Source organism: Miscanthus floridulus, chromosome 2 (assembly GCF_019320115.1).
Source record: "Miscanthus floridulus cultivar M001 chromosome 2, ASM1932011v1, whole genome shotgun sequence".
In the NCBI taxonomy this organism is placed as follows: domain Eukaryota; kingdom Viridiplantae; phylum Streptophyta; class Magnoliopsida; order Poales; family Poaceae; genus Miscanthus; species Miscanthus floridulus.
Genome location: NC_089581.1, coordinates 96,369,466 through 96,384,563, shown reverse-complemented (window position 1 = coordinate 96,384,563; position 15,098 = coordinate 96,369,466).

Genomic DNA, 15,098 nt, shown 5'->3' with positions numbered 1-15,098 from the left:
ACATGAATCGAGCAGCCAACTCTTATTGCAAATACACATTTTGTTCCTATATCTGAATTATTGTCACCTGTTACACGAATTCTCTCAAATGTACACTATTGTTTCTCCAAAATTTTCAATTTTTCAATGTTTCTCTTTTATCAATGAACTTTTGAATAAAGGTGTGATGTGCTGTAAAGTGTTCATTTCGTAATCCATCTTATTGGTGTAGTAGTCAACCACCTTGATGTATACAAAACTAGCTGCTTGTTCATATATATAGAAACTTGAACAAGCTCTAAATATTTCATTCTTTTTACTGAAAGACTGTACACAAGAGTGTAAGAAACTTAATAATTTTTGTCCATGTGTAGATGTTTGAAAATTGGAACCAGCATCTACTTCTACTGAAGGAAAAGTTCAGGAAAAAACACTGGATTGCTCAGCATCTACTAAAGGAAAAATTCAGGAAAAAAAATGGATTGCTCTACCTAAGGTGAAGATGCCCTTTTTGTGTAATTGTTTTTCATCTTCCTGTCATTGCATGATTATGTGCAGGAGTCATATTTGGCTTTAAAACAGAATTTTATCGTCAGTTATAAGATAGTAACAGATCTTAACAAGTTAAGGTAAAATCTGATCAATTTAAACAAGGAAAGAGAGGAATTAAAAATGAATGACTTGCGAAAAATTCTGTACCAACATATCTTTATCTCAGAAGTATCAAACTTGAAGTGAAATGAAAGGAGTTCGAAGTAAAATAATAGGCCAATGTCTGCTTTCCATAGTCCAGAATAAGCAGAGCATTGACATTGCCAATTACATATTGGTCCGCACTTAGGCCAATTAACTATTGTCGCATGCTTACGCTAATTACCTATTTTCCTGTTCTCATGGTATTTACTGATGCCCCACATTTGAACTCAAATGGTTTCCTCAGCCAGTGCTTTCTGTCCTTCTGGCAGAGAGGATCGTCCGTGTACCAGCTTGATGATGGAATTCTTTCTTTAGTCATTGTATTGGGATTGATTAGAAGAATTATAGGGCAAGGACCAGATGAGAAGGTGCTAAGCCAGTTATATATGTCAGCAGGGCACATATCAGGTAGACACCATTAACCAATCATTAAAAAAACATTTTGTGTACACTCCATCAATTTTTCTTGTATTATGATACTGATTTATTCATGCAGATTTCAGATTGTATATTCATGCCATGCCTGATTATAAAATCTAGAATATCTTATCTTCAGTTTCTTAGCCTTGCTATGGCTGATCATTTTTTGTGCTTCCTTTGATATATGCTCAAAAACATGCATACCACTTAACCTAGGCCCTAAACATGCTCAGATTGAGCCTGATCTGAAGAACAGTAAGGGCTTTTAAGTCAGGATATGTGTATATTCCTCATGGGTGTTTTAGTTTGTGCCCTTCACAAAGGTGCATTGTGGGAATTTCAGCCAAAGAAGCTATGTAGTGGTATAGTGTAGTTGTATATGATCTGTGATGCTATCTAAATAAATTTTCTTCTGTTATATTTCCAGGTGTTAGAGATGTCCTCACAAGCAGAGATCTATACACTGTATGTTCTTATGGTGTTGAATTCCATTTGTGGCTGTTTGAAGACTACCTGTTGGTGATATGTAAATGCATGCCGTCGACCTAGCTTGCCTGAACCTGAAGAAGACTTGGATACTAGAACATATTTTTCCTCCGACAATTCTATACCCGCCCGCGCGTACCCACACCCACTCCTCTTCCTGCGCGCACCCTTTTTCTCCCCGAATCGTCGGCACTATTTTAGTGTTCAAGAGGTGGCAATCCTACATGCTCTTAGTTCTATTGAAAGATCTACTTGACTGAAAGGATGGACAACTTCATACATGGTGGATGGACATTATGTGCGATTAAATCTTTTTTGCATATGTTGTGTGCTTATTTGAAGTTAATGATGATAGTTGCCTCTAAAATATTTTATTTATTCTTTTTATTCGAACACGCAAGAGAGTTGTGTCATTATATTAAGAAGAGAAAACAAATACATAATTTATTTCTACATGAATTCTTGTCATCTATGTCACACATAATTTTAAGGATAAAATTGAATGCATAATCTTCTGGGCGTCCAAAGATCAGTCACACACATAAGCCGACAAATTACAAATGGTACCATCACAAGTGTTTATTACATCACGAATATCATCCATCACATACTCTTTACATAAACATAGCAAAAAAGTAAAGATAGCTCTCGCGGTAGCTCCATATCACAGGGACATCAACTGGTTGACCACAAGTCTAGTAATCCTCAGAAAAATCCTTATAACCAATGCCATCTGTTACCCATCCAAGATTTTTATCCAAGTAGTAAATATAAACAAGCGTAAGTACATCTCATACTCAACAAGAATAATATGGGGGTTATGAACCTCAAAAGGATGACACTGACGGTCAGACATTTTAATAAGTCACAATTTCAGCATTAATTTAGCATATAGTTGTGCTTAAGCCCAAGTTAAACCACATGATCATATGAAGCAACATTCTATCTCATAATTAATCAACAACATAAGTAATCCTCTATTCCGTCAATTTTCCAGGCCGCTCGTGACCGTGAGCACGGCTGTTATAACAGTTTTACACTCTATAAAGGTTGTACACTTTCACCGTGAGTCGTGATTCCCATTTACTCGAGGCCCGTCGACCCCCTAACACTCCCAAGGTGAGCAGACAGGGTACACTATGAAGTCTTTCTATGCCCTGTAAATGTAGAGCTCCCCTTCTCGATGGCACATTCCGCGTAGGCTATACACATAAGGACAGATACCACACTACACCCAATCCGAAATAGACCCCATTTACGCCTTTCGGTAACCTCTAACAAGCTAGAAAAGGTCCAACTACTGAACTAAAACTAGAGCCATGTAGCCCTTACGGTTGTACTGTAAGTCCCAGATTTTGCTCATAGATAAATCCTTAGGGAGAGAAATCTAGAACATCACAAAAACTATGCTCTAGCCCCCTTGTTCCTTGTTGCTAAAAAGCAAGTTTTAACCTTTATTGTATAAAGTCATTAGTCATCATTCAGATCATGTATAATTTGATGGAGCACTAGCAAAACTACCCATATACAAGTGATCCCGTAGGTATCAAGGTACAAGATAGCAATTAACAAGGATGTCCATACGGGTAACAAATTAGACACATGCATATGATTAAGTGATTAATGGTGAATAGGACAACAAGGATGATCCCATGCTATACTTGCCTTGCTCAGTGAATTCCTATTGATGCTGCTCGTCAAAGAACTCCAGGTCACCAACGTAGTGCTCACCGTCTATACTTGATCAACACAGGAACATACAAGCATCAAGAGACAATCATGCAAAGCAAACAAAGGTTATAGATTAGAATAGTACACCAACAGAGGTAAAAGATGTTGAAAAGTTTATAAATCTAATCTACATGTTGCTACGATCACATAGACACAAATTGCACTCAGATCGGGTCTAAAATGGGTAAGATATGATGAAATTGGGCTCTGGAAGGTAGATCTGTAAATAACGTGAACTATTTTCGATTTAAAATAATTAAAATTGGGATTAAATCAAAACTGAGGATGGAGGGTTTAAATCTGGAAAAGTGGAGGGACTCTTTAGCAAAAGTGCCTGACGAAAGGGTATGGTGTGATCTGGGCAGTTGGATCTGATTTGGATGCTTCGGATTAGATCAGAGGGGAATAGAGAGGGCTGTCACTTGGAGAAGATGACCAGCACGGCGGCTGCCATGGCCGACGGTGAGTGGACCTTGCTGGCGATCTTGGAACCAGCCCTAGAGGCCATGGTTTGGCTCGAGGAAAGCATAGGAAGAAACAGTAGAAGACAGCGAACTCACCATGTTGAATCACAGAGGCGATGAGCGGACGAAGATGGCGCGGGGCTTGGAAACAGCGAACGGCAGGAACCTGCATACGTCGGTGGTGATTAGCGACCAACCGAAAGCGATAAAAAAGAGAAAAGCTCCATAGGTGTGCCCATGGTACGAGAAGCTCCGCCGTGAGCTTACGGTGGCAGCGAAGCGATGGAACGACGGGACGAGTTCGGCGGCGAGGGATTAGGGTTTCAGGCGGTGGCGCAACTGCTCGGGCTCGAATGAAGGCGGAGGAGTGCGGGGGCCCGACTTATATAGCCCAAAGGCTGCGCCATCGATGGAAGGTGAAGATCCGAGCTCGGATCGAACTCGTCCAGGAAAGGAAAGCGCCGACGTTCAATTTAGGAAGGAGCCAGAGGTAGAAGAAAGGAAGGCAGGGTGTGCGGCTGATGGATCGGCCCACCAGTCAGCGAGTCAGTGAGGCGAGGCCTACCGGTCAGAGAAACAGAGAGAGAGAGAGAGAGAGGGAGATGCCGCACGGGCTCGGTCTAGCTGGGCCAGCCTGGTTGAGTGGGCCGTAGGGGAATGCTAGGCTGTGGGTTAGAGGGTGGGCCAGCAGACCAAAAGCCGAGAGAGGGAGGGAGGGAACGCTTCGCCTTTTCTTTTTTATTTTCAGAACTTTTACAAAGCTATTTTCAAATGGATTTTGAATTCCTTTTCACATTTGGTAAAAACCAGTCATCACAGAAATAAAAGTGCAGCAGCATGAATGCAACAACATGTTCCTAGCCTTATGATTAATTCAACAAAAAATATTATTTTTCTATGTTTGAATGCTCACATAATTGCATAATTAAATCAATTTAGCTATTTTGGAAAGATATAACTTTTAGGGTGTTACAATCGATCTATTACATGAATTGAGCAGGCAACTCTTACGGCAAATACACATTTTTATTACTATCTGAATTCTTGATGTATTCTCTTGAATGTGTTATTTCTTGAAATTTTCAAGAATGAACTTTTTTATGGACAACGCCTCCTTTTTAAATGGGTGCGCCTCAATCTACAGCTGCCTCTACAAATCAATCCGAACCGAGCGGCCACTAGAAAAGCATTTATAGAGTTAGCTGCTATTTTCAAATGCCTCAACAAATGCCCACATCATTAGAAGCAGCTCCACCTCTGCAAATGAATTTGTAGAGACGGCTGGATCTAGAGCTGCCACCTCTAAAAATCGATTTGTAGAGGCAGCAGGATCTAGAGCCGTCTTTAATATAAGTGCAGCACAGTAAATTTTAAATTTTTCAAATGATCTTAGATGAAGAAACCACCAAAAACCAAAGTTGTAGATCCGAAGACTTACACAACTTTGTAGTTGATAACTTTTTCATTTAAAATCATCTATCTAAGAAAAATTATGTTTAAATTTATCACATTTGAAATCCAAATTTTTCATACAACCTCGGATGAAGAAATGACCAAAACCAAATATGTAAATCTTGATGATATCGATAACTTTGCGGTTGAAAATTTTTTCATTTGAATTTGTTTAGGGTCCGAAACACTCATTTTAAAATTGGATGAAGATAATACGAGGAGAAAGAATATCTTATATAGACATAAGTGACTTAGAGCATATCCAAGAGATCTTGTAAAAATGAATCTCCAAAAATCACAATTTAGAGGATCTCCAAAATAGATAGCTCTCCAAATTACTGGAACACCGTAACAGCTTCTTTGATCCTCTCTCCAATCCGAATTTAATTGGCCACGTCAACGGATCTATTTATCATTGTTCACATGCGCCACATGGTGATCCAGTCCAACATGGGCGAGCCCTGTCATCGGTGGCGTGCCCTAAACGCTCAACCATGAGCCGCCATTCGCTCCTATCACGGTGCCGCCAGGAAGGGTTCACGGGGCTACCACGTCACGGTGCCCCTATCAGAGTTCTGCCGGCTTGCTGAATGTCTGGCAATTTATTCGTTGGCCAGGAAGGGCTCATATGGGGCTACCACGTTCAGGCGGCAGGCCCGACCAGGAACGGCAGCAGCTAGCCAGGTACAGCTGCCGGCTGCAGAGAGGCCCTCAGGTAGGCCAGAGCATACCGGCATTTTCTAACGAAGTCAAAGACACCGCGTCCTGCTGCTCCCACCCACCGCCGGGCTGGACTGCGCACGGGAGTTTAATGTTTTTTTTTATTTGAAACTGATTTTAATGTTTATGGAGGAGAGGAGGAGGCGAGCGACGCCCCCTCGCCAATTCTCCTGACTGAGAGCGCTCACGATTTTAGAAAAACCAGATAGCAAAGTTGTTGGGAGTAGTTTTTGTTTAGAAAATCTCTAAACCAGACATCACGACAGAGTCTCTCGGAGATACTCTTATGGGTGGAGTTGTTAGAAGAGATACGCGTGAGATTGATGCAACTGTTTCTACGAATCAATTTGTCTAGGTGACTTCTGTTCCAAGCCATCCCTAGAAATTTGATTATTAGAGGTGGCTAGATAACCGTCTCTATAAATTATTGATTAGTAGAGACAGAAAAATAAAGACCGTCCGCCGCCTCTATAAAGGCATCCTAGCCATCTCTACAAATCCTATCGGCAGTAGTGAAATAAGTGTACAAGAGAACGGCTTCTCAAGTCAGATGCAAATAAAAAAATAGTGGAGCTGAACTCGTTTTGGGGCGACAAGCGAATCCACCAAAACATGGCTTTTTCTAGCTTCTACGTTTTTGGAAAAGTCCTGCGAAAAAGATATTGATGGTTACATAAACCAAATTATTTATTTGCAGCTTATATAACTTAGTGAGTGTTTTAACGAGGTAAATTCTAAATTGCATAATTATTTTGAGGCTTACAAATTTTATAATTTAATAGAGTTGGTTAACTACCCAATGATTGCAATTTAACACAATTAAATGGTCTTGGTAGTGAGAATAATATTTATATGTCGATAATGTGCGAGCTTATAATAGTCATGTACGCTTGGCTGCAGGTGCTACGTACTGTGGCTGCAGTTTCTAAACTGCTGGACACTGTAATAGCTAGGGATGAAAACGGATCGGATATAGACGGATATCATCGATATTACATTTGTTTTCATATTTTTGTCCGGATTCGGATTCGAATACGGATAGTGTCAACTATGTCGGATAGGATACGATTGGATATCGACAACATAAATATGCGATTTGAGTATTCAGATATGGATACGGTATCGGATGTTGGATATCCGGACTCAGATACGGACAGATCTCAACCCCTCTAAACGGATTCGGTTTCGAATACGGTCGGAAAATATCCATACCATTTTCATCCCTGGTAATAGCTGCAGCTTTGAAACTAATACAGTCATAGCCGCAGCGGGTGTAAAGATCGAGAAGCCAACACGTTGAAATTGCACATAATATTATTGTAAGACCCTAAAATTTGCCTCTTTTAAAAATAGAGCTAAAATGATTAAATTTGGAATTTTGTGTTCATTAAAACATAGGAAATAAAAATTTTCATGAAATTAAAATTTAATATAAGGTTTAGAAACATGGATCTACATACATGTCGATGCATTTGATTTATTTGGTTGAGTGGTTTTGATTTAAAAATCCTAAATGGTTTGAATTTCTTTTGCAAATAAAATTAAAAGTGGCTTTGAAATAAAAGAAAAGAGAATTAGAAATAAAAGAATTTAAAAAGGTTATAAAATTTATTTTTGAGAACTTACCAAAATTTCTCATTTTTATTGAAAAATAAATTGGGAGTAATGTTTGAGTTTGCATAGAATCATATTTGAATTGGATTTGAACTAAGAAAAAAAATAGAAAAAGGAAAAGAAAATCTCTCTTGCTCTCTATTTTGGCCCAGCCGGCCTGCTATTTGGCCCGGGCTGCTGGTGGTTTTCACTTCCCACCAGCCCCGCTCCCTTGGGCCGACGGCCTAGCAGGCCTGCTCCCTCCCTCAGTTTCCTCCGCGCGGCCCAGCCAAAGGCCAGGCCCAGCCAGTCCCCGCGCCCTCTTCTCCTTTCTCCCGATGACAAGTGGGGCCGCCTTGTTAGCAACCATCTTCTTCCTCCAGTCGTCCCCGAACTGGACTCCAACGCCACCGTGGAGTCCGTGCTCACCCCGCTTCTCCCCTCGTTTTGCGTGCGCCCCAAACCGAGCCAGCCCTTAAAATCGGATGCCCGAGCTCTCCGCCTCCAGCCCCAAGCTCCTACATTGCAGCCTCCTTCGCTGAGTCACCGCAGCCACGCTGCAATCTAGTGCCGCCAAGTCACCGTCGACCGCTGAGAGAAGGGCCGTCTCCGCTTCCTCCGCGATGCCGAGAACCTTTGCAGTAAGTTCGCCTCAACCTCCTCTTCCACCCTGTGCTGTCCCGGTTGAAAATCATGCACTGTAGGGCCGTTTCCTTGCTTCGCCGCCGAGTTTCCTTGCTTCGGCCATGGCACCACCGTGGATAGCTCGCCACCGTGCAGTCGCAGTTTCCCCCGAGCCATCCATCGAGCTCGCCTCGAGCTTCTCTTTCTCCTCGATGTTCTCCAGTGCCCTGTGGTGACCGGGAGCGTCGAAGCCGACGTCGCCGGCGAGCTCTGGTAATGGCGCCGCCGCATGAGAGCTCGCTGACGGCCACCTACACCGCCAGCTTCCATCCCGGGTGTCCGAATCTAATCCGACGGCCCAAATACAAAGGGACCCCTTCGCTGTTAGATTTACAAAAATGCCCTTATAAATACTTCAGACTTAACCCGCGGTCCATTGCGCAATCCATAGATTACGCTTTGATCTTTTAAAAGCGTATTTTATTCGGTTGACTTCAAAAATACGTTTCCAGTTAATTACATATTTGCCACTCATTTTGTTTTAGCCATAACTTCTTCGTTTTAACTCTGATTTGACTCGTTCAACTTGCGTTAGGTTCGTAATTTCATAATCTACATGTTAATACTACTGTTAAGTAGGTTTTCAACTTTTAAAATTCATGATTAGCTTTAATCTATTATTTTAATAAAGGAAATCTTGTTTATTTCATATCTTCTATGTTTCAACTCCGTTTTGAGCCATTCAAGTTGCGTTAGATTCATAGCAACGAGATCTATGCGTTAGTAATAGTGTTTACCATGTCACTATTTCTGAAATTTCATGGTTTAAATTATATCTTGATTCACAATTATTTAACTGGATTTTATAAATAAAATATGATTCATTTCACTTTAGATTTATAATTCAAATCTAAATTTGACTTAAATTATAATCTCTATAAATATCTTATACATGTTTCTATATAATTAAAACACCTAAAGCTAATAGTTTTATATTTTCTCCTATGAGTAAATATTTTGGTAGATGTATCTTTTTCACCATGGCTCTGATTAGCGTGCTCTTCACGTCTATGTGTTCGTAGTGATGCGTAGAATCGTATTTCAACTCTTTTACTTATGATTGGTGTACTGTTCTAATTTAGATGTATTGTTTGCTTCGTGCATGATTGTATGGATGCTTGTGTGGTGCTTTATGATTACGTCCAGTCGGTGAGATATACGTGGTGATCAACAAGAAGAAGAACGTTGAAGATTAAAGCTTACCGAAGGATCAGTGTTTAAGGCAAGTATAGTATGGGATCATCCTTGTTGTCCTATACATCTTTAATTATTTAATTCATACTGCATGTGTCTACCTTAACTGCTATTAAGGATTTCCTAGTATTTTGTACTTGTACCTTGACTCCTTTGGGATATGCATTGGGTAGTTTTGCTAGTGCTCAACTACAACCATCATCTTGTAACTTGACTAATGGAATATGTAATAAACACTAAAAGATGCTTTTTAGCAACATGGAACAAGGGGGCTAAAGCATTGGGCTGTTTTTATGGTGCTCTAGATTCCTCTCTCTAAGGACTTATCTATAAGTGATCATCCAGGACTTACAGTACAGCTGTGATGGCTATATGGTTCTGGCTTTAGCTCAGTATGAGGACCTTTTCTAACTTGTTAGATGTTACCTTTATGGCGTAAGAGGGGTGTGTTTCGGGTTGGATATAGTGTGGCCTCTGTCCGTCAGTGTATAGGCTATGCGTCATTGTGCTTGTCGGAAGGGGAGCCCTACATTCGTAGGCCACAGAAACCTAGCGGCCCTAACTTATTAGATGAACCTTTGAAAGGCTTCATAGTGAACCCTGCCGACCTTCCTTGGTAGTGGGTCAAGAGGTTGGCCGCCTCAGGCGAAAGGATAAATCATGACTCACAGTGAAAGTGTACAACCTCTACAGAGTGTAAAACTAGTATATCAGCCATGCTCATGGTCACGAGCAGCCTTGGAACCCTTACGGGATAGATGATGGACACTAATGATATGGATGATGAAGATGCTCACTAATGGTTAATTGTTTATGCTATTCATTATTCATGTTTACCTAATCATGTGTTTATGGGCTTGAGATAAACTTGTTGCTACTCAATTGCTAAAAGATGACTCATTAAACTCTAATCGTAGTTAACCAGTGTCAGCCTTTTTGAGCCTCATGAACCCCGTGTTATATTTGTTGAGTACGACATGTACTTACGCTTGCTTTATTTTTAATTATTTGGATAAAAATCCTAGATGGGTACCAGATTGCTAGAGTTTGGAGGAATTAGGCTTGTGATCAACTAGTCAGTTGTCCCTGTGGATTTGGAGTCTTCGCCTGAAGGTCGGATCTGTCTTTCTGCTGTCTATACTCTGAGCTTATAATCTTTATACTAATACGCTATGTATTTAAGCATTGTCTTTTGATATTACCTTTATTTGTAGCTATATGTGAGATTTGACTTCTTGGGCTCACATATGGTGTGTATTTGGTTTTGTTCTTAAAACCGGGTGCTACAGAGTGGTATCAGAGCAATGCTGACTGTAGGACGTAAGCCTAGTAGGAACTAGTCGTTTTAAGGTTTATAAGTTGCTACAAAAACCCTTGCTCTATGAACCTTGATATTTTCTTCTCTACTGTATCTCTACCCTTGCTATTCATCTCTACCTTGGTGCTTATTTTGAAGTCTTTGTTCTCATCTTCACTCCTTGATTTGATATGCTTTTAGAACCGTCCCTCATCACCTTCTTGCGTAATCTGAAGATAAGTTTTAGGATTGTTACCCCTAATACAACAAGGACGATAGTATCGCAAGTTGAGTTGTGCACTCTTATTGCTTGTTGAATTGTCATAATGCTTATGATTGTTTTGAATCTTTATAATGATTGCAATGATTTTGTTGGGTGTTCCCACAATTTCATTTAGTTTATAGGCCTAAGGTATAAGGATCAGTGCAATAAATAGTTGGGTTATGGTATTCTTCTGTTTCTCCTACCCTGTCTTTTGGGAGCAACCTGTCTTTATCAGCTTATATCTCTAATCTTGGATCACCAAAAATCATGATAAAATTTTGGACAATAGTAGACTTCAATATCTTTCTTTGAGCGCAAGAGTCAGCCTAATGGCTATTTTGGTTATGGAGATACAAAAATCACAAGGTGAAGCATCTGTGCTGTTTGGAATCTGGAGTAGTTTCTGTTGTGCACTATTTTCGATCAAGTTAACTACAGAATTTGGAAAAGTGTTCTATAAGGAAGTTGTGGGAAATTTTATAACCTTTCCAACAGTATAAGCTACAACATCATTAGATTAACAGAATGAGAGCTACAGCTGTTTTACTGTGCTGCTATTTTTAATCTCGTGAGGAATTTCAGGTTTCTTGTTCTTTCCCATACACAAGTCTCATTGGGATATCAGGACCTCATGATACTAGTTAGATCATCTGGAAGAAGGAGCAAGCTACCCTTCTTGTGTCCCCTAGTTTATCTTATCTTAAGGGGGTAGCCAAGTTGAAGAATTTGCAAGCTGAAGTGTCCTACATTCTTGTTTGCACAGTGGAAGCATAGTGGTACCCAAAGAGGTGAGAGAAACTCAGAGTTTCAATCAGGTTTGGTTCAAGGAAGGTTTAACCAAGATCAACAAGATTTTGGTAGATCTACCGAAGAAGTTTTCAAGTTAGTTTGGATCAAGAAACCTCAGCTAAGTGTTGATGGAGTCTAAGAAAAGGGTGAAGTAAAACCTATGTATTAGCTTTGCTAGATCCGGACAAGAGTTTTATATCTACAATGATGCACCTTGTCAAGATGTGGAATGTGTCTTTACACAAGAAGAAAAGTAGTGGTTTGTTCATTAAGTCAGCTAAGGAAGCATGAGTTAAACTACCTAACATGTTATATGGAGTTATCCATTGTGGAGTGTGGAAGTACTATCTTTTTTAAAGTAAAAATGATATCTAGGAGGATCACAAGAATCTACAGGACATCTTCACTAAGTTGGTCTTGAGCTTGTGATATCCTCGTTGGAATGAAATTTATTAAGACTTGAAAAAGTGCTATCACTTGGAGAAGCAAAAGTCGCAGCCGATGCCCTTAGCAATGGAGAGTTGTGCTAAGAAGGTTCGGATGACACCAAGGACTAAGAATTGTATTCCCAGATCAAGCAACTTGATCGGAATCATTAATGTTTTAAAGATTAGTGGTAGATTCTCCTTCTGATTAAGAGATTCGTCAGGCTCTATTGGAAGATAAATATTTTAGGAAAGAGAATTGGTAGTAAAGTAAAGGTGCTCTAGTGATTGAAATTACCTAAGTATCGTTTGGAGTATCTATCAGAGCCTCAGAATCAGTTTGGCAAGTTACTTGGAGTAAGGTTAACAGGTATGCAAAGTAAAGTGGGATCCATATCAAGACAATGGAACTACACGAGGAAGTGAAGAAGAATCTAAAGACGGAGTATCTTTATCTCCTAGTTGATGTCTTCCAAATCTCGAGGACGAGATTCATCTTAAGGGGGGTAGAATTGTATGACCCTAAAATTTGCCTCTTTTGGAAATAGAGCTAAAATGATTAAATTTGGAATTTTGTGTTCATTAAAACATAGGAAATAAAAATTTTCATGAAATTAAAATTTAATATAAGGTTTAGAAACATGGATGTACATACATGTCTATGCATTTGATTTATTTGGTTGAGTGGTTTTTATTTAAAAATCCTAAATGGTTTAAATTTATTTTGCAAATAAAATTAAAAGTGGCTTTGAAATAAAATAAAAGAGAATTAGAAATAAAAGAATTTAAAAAGGTTGTAAAATTTATTTTTGAGAACTTACCAAAATTTCTCATTTTTATTGAAAAATAAATTGGGAGTAATGTTTGAGTTTGCATAGGATCATATTTGAATTGGATTTGAACTAAGAAAAGAAATAGAAAAAGGAAAAGAAAATCTCTCTCTTGCTCTCTATTTTGGCCTGGCCGGCTTGCTCTTTGGCCCAGTCTGCTGCTGGTTTTCACTTCCCACCGGCCCCGCTCCCTTGGGCCGACGGCCTAGCAGGCCTGCTCCCTCCCTCAGTTTCCTCCGCGCGGCCCAGCATAGCAATCGGCCCAGCCAAAGGCCAGGCCCAGCCAGTCCCCGCGCCCTCTTCTCCTTTCTCCTGATGACAGGTGGGGCCACCTTGTTAGCAACCCGTCTTCTTCCTCCAGTCATCCCCGAACTGGACTCCAATGCCGCCGTGGAGTCCGTGCACGCTCCGCTTCTCCCTTCGTTTTGCGTGCGCCCCAAGCCGAGCCAGCCCTTAAAATCAGATGCCCAAGCTCTCCGCCTCCAGCCCCAAGCTCCTGCGTTGCAGCCTCCTTTGCCGAGTCACCGCAGCCACGTTGCAATCTAGCGCCGCCAAGTCGTCGTCGACCGCTGAGCGAAGGGCTGTCTCCGCTTGCTCCGCGACGCCGAGAACCTTCGCAGTAAGTTCGCCTCAACCTCCTCTTCCACCCCGTGCTGTCCCGGTTGAAAATCGTGCACTGTAGGGCCGTTTCCTTAGTTCGCCGCTAAGTTTCCTTGCTCCGGCCATGGCGCCACCGTGGATAGCCCGCCACCGTGTAGTCGTAGTTTCCCCCAAGCCATCCATCGAGCTCGCCTCGAGCTTCTCTTTCTCCCCGATGTTATCTCGTGCCCTGTGGTGTCTAGGAGCGTCCAAGCCGATGTCGCTGGCGACCTCTGGTAATGGCGCCGCCGCATGAGAGCTCGCTGCCAGCCACCTACACCGCCAGCTTCCATCCTGGGCGTCCGAATCTAATCCGACGACCCAAATACAAAGGTACCCCTTCGCTGTTAGATTTACAAAAAGGCCCTTATAAATACTTCAGACTTAACCCGCGGTCCATTGCGCAATCCATAGATTATGCTTTGATCTTTTAAAAGCGTATTTTGTTTGGTTGACTTCAAAAATACGTTTTCAGTTAATTACAGATTTGCCACTCATTTTGTTTTAGTCATAACTTCTTCGTTTTAACTCTGATTTGACCCGTTCAACTTGCGTTAGGTATATAATTTTATAATCTACATGTTAATACTATTGTTAAGTAGGTTTTCAACTTTTAAAATTCATGATTAGATTTAATCTATTATTTTAATAAAGGAAATCTTGTTTATTTTATATCTTCTATGTTTCAACTCTGTTTTGAGCCATTCAAGTTACGTTAGATTCATAGCAACGAGATCTACGCGTTAGTAACAATGTTTATCATGTTACTATTTCTAAAATTTCATGGTTTAAATCATATCTTGATTAACAATTATGTAACTGGATTTTATAAATAAAATATGATTCGTTTCACTTTAGATTTATAATTCAAATCTAAATTTGACTTAAATTATAATCTCTATAAATATCTTATACATGTTTCTATATAATTAAAACACCTAAAGCTAATAGTTTTATATTTTCTCCTATGAGCAAATCTTTCGGTAGATGTATCTTTTTCACCGTGGCTCCAATTAGCATGCTCTTCGCGTCTGTGTGTTCGTAGTGATGCGTAGAATCGTATTTCAAATGCTTTTACTTATGATTGGTGTACTGTTCTAATTTAGATCTATTGTTTGCTTCGTGCATGATTGTATGGATGTTTGTGTGGTGCTTTATGATTATGTCTAGTTGGTGAGATATACGTGGTGATCAAGAAGAAGAAGAAGAACGTTGAAGATTAAAGCTTACTGAAGGATCGGTGTTTAAGGCAAGTATAGCATGGGATCATCCTTGTTGTCCTATACAACTTTAATCATTTAATTCATACTGCATGTGTCTACCTTGACTGCTATTAAGGATTTCCTAGTATTTTGTACTTGTACCTTGACTCATTTGGGATATGCATTGGGTAGTTTTACTAGTTCTCAACTACAACCATGATCTTGTAACTTG